The following is a 7,083-nucleotide window of genomic DNA, read 5'->3' as shown; positions in this document are numbered from 1 at the left end:
CTCTCTGGGGGCGGGGCTGAGGAGTTGTGAGGGGAGGTGTCAGGTTGACCCAGGGACCCGCCCTTCCCTGGGCTCGAGAGGACGGAGGTGCCCCGGGGCAGGCTGGGAGTTGTAGTTCCTGGCTCGTCTCAGAGCGGAAGTGCGCCGGTTGCTCGGACAACGCGCTCCCTCCCGGTGCACTCTGGGAAGCGTAGTTCTCTGTCTCTCTCACGCGCGGCCTCTATTGCAGGAGGGGCCGTAACTCGTCCCTTCGCCGCGCCCCTCCCCGCTCCCTGATTGGCGGAGAGAGCGCGGGACAGAGACTCGGCGCGCGGGGGGAGGCCCCGGTTCCCTCGCCCCGAGGCTCCCCCCCCACCCCCGGCGCGCTGCGGCCGTTGGGATCCGTGGGATCCGGGCGGGGGGGGCTCGGGGCAGAGGCGGGAATTCGGTCCCCGGGGGCACTTCGGCGGCGGGTGCCGCTGCGGCGGTAACTCGCCAGCGGGGGGGGTCCTTCCGCCCCGGAGCGGAGGAAGCTCCTGGGCCCGGCCCCGCAAGGGTTTTCCAGGCCCCCCGGGGCGAGTGAAGGACCCTGCTCCAGGGGCCCCGAAAACTCCAGTGGGGGCCCCTGTGGGGCCTGGGGCAAACTGCCCCTCCTGCCCCCCCCCCGGGCGGCCCTGCCCCACATACCCCCCAGTCACTCATCACACGCTGAGCTAGTTCTTCAGGGGCCCCACTGCCCATCCAGGAGCCCCGTGGGCCTGTGGCCGGGAAGTGAGGGAAGCTCCCCCTTGGGCTGGGCTGGGGGTGGGTGTGACTCTTTTCCTGCCTTGTGTGTGCTGGGCTCACAAAGGCTGTTTGCTCCCTCAGGGTGGGGGGTGGTTTTGGCCACAGGTGACGTGGTTTGGTAGCCCGGTGGATGCCGTGGGGTGTCTGGAATGGGGCGTGTGTGTTCCCATCGTGCCCCTTCCCCTCTGCCTGCAGAGCTGAGCACAGACAGGCCTGAGGGGCAGAGCAGGAGCTCTGGGAAGGAGAAGAGCAATATGAAGATGGAGTCTAAGATGAGGCCAGGTGACTTCTGTGGAGGGAGACGTGCTGGACAGCGCCAAGGATTGGGGAGACAACCAGGTCTGAGCCCAGGCTGCAGATTTCTAATTGTAGCTGTGATGGCAGAATGGGAGGAGGGTTGAAGCCGGAGCCCTGGGGTGTGGGAGTAGTGAGAAGAGGAGCCTCGCCACCGTTGCTTTTTCTTTTGTGTTGTGTTTCATACCAAGAGAAAATAAATCGCGGGGACGGAGTCCAGCCCTCAGGTGAGATGGAAAGTGAGCGAGAGCAGTGACTGCGTGAATCCTGTTGATGCCAGGCAAGACCTGCCCAGCTGGGATCAGAGTAGCTGTCTCTGTCGGTGAGATATGTATCTGGTTTGGGAAGGGCTCTGGTCACAGTCCTCCTGGCTCCAGGCAGGGACTTCCCGTTACCTGGGTGTGGGTTTCCAGACTAGCTGTGGCTTCAAGGGAGATGATGTTGCCATTTGCGAGGGCTGATCATCTCTGGCCAGGAGTGGTGTGTGCTCCCTAGCAGAAAGTTGGATCCATGAGGGTGACTCCCTGTTCTGAGTTTCTTTCTTCCTCCTAGGTTTCTCTATGTTGGCCAACTTACACTCAAACTCTCTCTCTCCTTTCATGGACACCTCTCATGTTCAGTTGCCTGCATCCTCTTCCTCTGCTCCCCCTCCCCCAGTCTCCTATGGGCTCAGCTGGATCCATCTGCCCCCGGGCAAGGTCTCTGCCATATTGGAAAGGATGTGTCCTGCCTGCCAGGATAAGGGGGTTGCTCTTCCAACCCTCTATCTTCAGGAGACCTCATTGGTGTAACTGGGTCACAGCATGAGTGGCCAGTCATGTCTTTGGGGCTGTGGGGTCTGAGACTGAGAGGGGTGGGCTCGTGGTCATGGCTTTGGGCACAGGAGAAGTGGGGCTGGGATTAGAGATTCCCAGAACCCTCCTTATCACCCGCTAGCTCCATTACTGCATCACCCAAAAGCCTCACTCAGGGTCCACTATGCCTCCTTGTGCTGGGCACTGCAGGGACAATCAGAGGGACAGCAGGATGCATGAGGAAATAGATGAGTGTGTGAGGCAGATGGGTGAAGGGGGGTGTGTGGCATACATTGGGGACGGATGGGGTTGAGAGTTGGCCGGACAGCGGGACAGATGGAGAGCTGCAGGGACGGATGGTGACGTCACAGGCTGGACTTGTGATGGGTTCAGCTCATGGCCGCTGGCCCTGTCATCTCCTGCCCCCATCTGCCCGTCTGACTCTGCCCCTGTCTCTCGCAGGCAGCACTCAGCAGAGTCTGGCCCTGTCGTTACACTGGTGCCTACATCCAGTGTACACCTGTGTGTTATGTGCTCCTGGAGAGCTCAGGCGGGGACAAGCATGCGGCTCACGGCTGCTGAACCAGCTACTCCAAAACTGCCACAGATCTCCCCTCCTTGGGCAGCAAGACCCTGGCTGGGGGGTTCCCTGTCCCTCCTCGCTGCCAACGCATCCTGCTCAGCACAGAGACCGAGGTCACCTGCCTCCGCCCAGCCTCTAGCTGGAGCTGCTCCAGCCCCGAATTGCTGGTATCCAGCCTGTGCGGATTTGGTGCGTTGTCCTAGCGAGTCCGTTCTTTCTCCCGGTAGATGACGATTTTCCCCACTGCAGTTAGTTGCTCTTTCTCTGCTTCCCCATAGCCCCTCCCAGTGATAGTGACCCCTGCTGGCCAGGCACGAGTGTCCTGTAGGGGGCCTCCTTGTAGGAGCAGTGACTCCTGGTGGTGAGGGGCAGCAATGCCTGGCATGTATCCCCCCTAGCATTGCTGCAGCGCCCCCTGGTAGCCACTGAGGGCAGTTGCCTATGTGACCCCACCATTGCCATTGTGCCTGTGAGCGCTGGTGGGTAGGTGAGGCAGCGCCCTGTATGTATATGAGCCATTGGGGCAGTGCCCTCTGCATATCCCACTCTCATCTCGGTGACTCGTGTTGTTCCAGTGGGGCAGTCCCCTGTGTATTTAGTCCCCCCAACCCCTGCCTTGGGCCAGTGACCACTGGTAGCCAGAGGAATCAGTGCCTGAGGTGTGTTTTTCACCTCCCCCAAGGTGGCAGGGTGCCTGGGTCGCCGTGTCAGGCAGTGCCCTCAGTATCTTCCAACCCCTTTGTGGCAGTGAGCCCTGCTCCTGGTGTGCGTCACTCCCCCACTAGGGATGTGCACTGGTGGCCAAGTATGGCAGTGCCCTGTGTGTAGCCCCCTCTCTCCCTGCCCCTGCCCCCCAGGGTGACCAGATAGAAAGTGTGAAGAATCGGGACGGGGTGGAGGGTAATAGGCACCTACATAAGTAAAAGCCCCAAATATTGGGACTGTCCCTATAAAATTGGGACATCTGGTCACCCTATCCCTTCTACCCCTGAGCCAGGTATGGCAGGCACGGATCCCTGGCATCTCTGTGGGGCAATACCCTCTGTATATCCCCCAATTGGGGCAGTGACCCCTGTTGGTCAGGTGGGGCAGTGCCCTGTGTGTTTGTCCCCCCCTATTTAGGTAGTGACCCCTGGTGGCTAAGTGAGGCAGTGGCCTTTGATTTCCTCTTCTCTCCCCAGCCCCCTCTCTCTCTGGGGTAGAGCCCCCAGTTGGGGCACTACCCGATGTGTATCTCTACTAATTGGAGCAGTGACATCCCTGTGGTGCCCTGGTGTGGCAGTGCCCTATTGATATCTCCCTCCCTCTCTCCCCACACCATTGTGGTAGTGGCCACGTCTGTCCTGGGCCCTCTGTTGAGCACCCCCGCCCGAATCCACCACCATTGCAGCAGTGGCCCCTGGTGGCCATGTGCGGCAGTGCCCTGCATGTATCCCCCACAACCATTGCTGCAGTGACCCCAGGTGCCCAGTTTGAGTAGTAGCCTGTGTGTACCTCATCTCTTGGGGCAGTAACGTGTGGGGCCACGTAGGGCAGTGGCCTGTATGTACCATCTCCTCTGGAGCAGTGACCACTGGTGTCTTGGTGCTAAGATGCAGCCACCTCTGGGGTACATGGTGGGGCTGTTTACAGGACAATGGGGACAGGCCCCCGTTCCAGGAAGCAGGGAATGTCTGGTGTTCAGGGCAGAGCGTTCCACCTTCTATTGAACTGTGATGCTCTGAGCACCTTTCCCTGCATGAAGAAGACCCTGTGTGGCTCCAAAGCTGGTCCAGTAACAGGTATCACCTCACCTGCCTTGTCTCCCTGGTATTCTGGCCAGTGTCCAACTTCCCTTCGCTGTTGGTCCTCAAACCTCCTCCAAGCAACCCCAGTCTCTTAAGATGCCAAACCTCCTGGAGCCCAACCCAGGGGAGGCACCACCTGAAAACCCTATGGCACCATGGGGTGGTAGTATCCACTGCCTCCATCTCCCACCAGCCAGGACAGGCCCCACAGCACCATGGGAGTGGTCGTGTCTCCTGCTTCCATTTCCTGACAGCCGCTGCCAGGCAGGGCCCAGACTTCCCATTTCTGGTGCGAGTCCGGAAGCAGATGCTGCCATGAGGCGATGCTGGGAAGGGTGGTGCTGGTGTCAGGAGAAAGCAGGAGGAGTAGGTGGGGTCTGTGCTACTGTCCCCCTAATCCCTGCTCCCCCTCTGGCACCCAACCCTGAAGCTCTGCACCCCTAACCCTGTGCCCCTCCAGTTCCCCTAACCCCTGCCTCCTCCGCACCCGTAATCCCTGCACTGTGCCCCCTTTTCCCTAACCCCTGCACCCTCCTGTGCCCACTTGGGAAACTGACCTGGATGCACAGAGTAGCTGGCATTGCTGCTCGCTCCCCCGCCCCTGAACACTGCTCCTCCGCACATCGCTAGGGGCTGTGAGAGGGGGCACGGAGGAACATTGGGGAGCAGTATCCGCTCATCACCGCTATCTCCCCTTCTCTTCCCCTCCCTCCCCATGCTCCTATGCCGGGAGGAGCAGGGAAAATCTGGGCACCACCCCAAGCAGCACTCCCTGCCAGCCGGGAGCAGTTTCTGACTTTACACCAGCAGCACACACCTCTCTGCTACCGTACAGCACCGCCCTTGACCATGGTACCCTGGGCAATTCCTGGTGGCACCCACCCCAAAGGCTGGCCCTGGCTATGGGCTTCAGAGGAGTGAGCAGACCAGGCGGCCATGGAGAGGTCCAGCCCCTGTTCTCCTCTCCGAGCTGCTAGCAATCAGAGGCCAGGGACATGCTTCCATGCTGATGACAGGTACTGCTCGATAACGATGCCACCAACCGAAGATTGATTTTCCTGTCTAGTGGTTCAGGTTCTGTAGTGTCTGCATCAGAGTGTTGCTCTTTGAGGACTTCTGACAACGTTTCACACCTCGTCCCTCTTGGATTTTGGAAGGCTCTTCAGATTCTTAAACTTTGTCTCGGCGCTGTAGCTGTCTCTAGAAATCTCACGTTATACCTTCTTTGCGTTTTGTCAAATTTGCAGTGAAAGTGTTCTTAAAGTGAACAACATGTGCTGGGTCATCACCCAAGACTGCCATAAAATGAAATATATGGCAGAATGCGGATAGAACCATGGAGCAGGAGACATACAGTTCTTCATCAAGGTCTTCAGTCACAAATTAACACGTTATTTTTTAACGAGCATTATCAGCATGGAAGCATGTCCTCTGGAATGGTGGTTGAAGTATGAAGGCATATGGATGTTAGCATATCTGGCACGTTAATACCTTGCAACGCTGGCTACAAAAGTGCCATGAGAGAGCCTGTTCTCACTTTTAGGTGACGTATATAAGACACGGGCAGCACTATCTCCAGTAAATGTAAACAAACTTGTTTGTCTCAGCGATTGGCTGAACCCGAAGTAGGACTGACTGGACTCTAAAGTTTTACATTGTTTTCTTTTTGAGTGCACTTATGCAACAAAAAAAAATCTACATATGCAAGTTGCACTTTAATGATAAAGAGATTGCACTATAGTACTTTATATTTTACAGTGTAAATATTTGTAATAAAACTATATATAGTCAGCACTGTACACTTTGTATTCTGGGTTGTAATTGTGTCAGCAACCTGCCCAGTTGCCTCGCTGCCAGGGGATGCAGACATTTCTGTAAGGCACATAAAGGGGCTATTTGGTGTTGAAGCAAATGCGAGGAATGTGCATTTATGAGAGGAATTTCCATCTCTTCAGTAGCTGTACATCAGGGCCCCAGTGGCCTAATGGATAAGGCATTGGCTTCTGAAGCCAGAGATTGTGGGTTGAAGTCCCATCTGGGGTGAAAATCTACTTTCTTCCTGTATATTGCAAGGAAACCTTGGCCTTTATATTAAACAAGGAAGCTGGGAGATGTTTGAGCACAAAGTCCTGGATCTTGGGAACAATCACCAAGGGATATTAGAAGGCTCAGTCTGGTGACCTAATGGATGCAACCACACCTCCCCATCCCAGGGTAGTCCCATCTGAGACATTCCCCTCCTGCCCTGACAGGTGGGCTGTGCAGATGATGGTGGAGGGCAGCAGGAGAGGAGGTTGCACTAGTGCTGCCTGGGCTGTATCTGCACCAAAGATAAATGGAGGGGGTCATGCAGCCTGTGCCTGAAACTCCACAAGTGCTATGTTCACTCCCAGAACAAGTCAAATCCTGCACCAAGGATGGTGAATTCCCATGTGAGCACACAGTGCCCCTGTCCACCACACATGCTGCACACACATCAACTGCACCAAAAGAGACACAAACTGCACACTGAAGAGACAGCTGGTTTGTTTCCAGGTTGCTTTTATTTCCAAAGGTACTGAAATGTGGGGTCTCTTCTTTTTCCGTGGGCAGAAACGCAATGGAGGAGAATCTCACATCCCTTAGCTGCCAGGTGACAGTGGCAGGAAGAAAATGCACTGCAATGAAATTTAAAAAACATAAATAATTTAACAATGAGAAGTAATTAAATAAAAATAATCCAATGGACGCACATGCCGGTGGCTTGTTCCCAGCCCAGAGAGTGAGAAGCAGGGAGTGTGTGAAAGGCGGGTGGTTAAGTTTGAGGGAGCATATTCATAGTTTGTATAAGTTAAACTATAGCAGACCGCTACAAAATACT

General features: G+C 56.3%; 1 non-coding gene across 1 annotated transcript; it reads left to right on the top strand.

Annotated features, from left to right (window-relative positions):
- Positions 1 to 6,193: 6,193 nt before the first annotated feature.
- On the top strand, positions 6,194 to 6,266 carry TRNAQ-CUG. The gene has a single exon. It is a non-coding gene; the product is annotated as a tRNA-Gln (tRNA).
- Positions 6,267 to 7,083: the final 817 nt, after the last annotated feature.

Source organism: Mauremys reevesii, linkage group 17 (genome assembly GCF_016161935.1).
Source record: "Mauremys reevesii isolate NIE-2019 linkage group 17, ASM1616193v1, whole genome shotgun sequence".
Lineage (NCBI taxonomy): Eukaryota > Metazoa > Chordata > Testudines > Geoemydidae > Mauremys > Mauremys reevesii.
The sequence above is the reverse complement of the archived record's forward strand: the minus strand, read 5'-3'. Positions and strand labels throughout refer to the sequence as shown.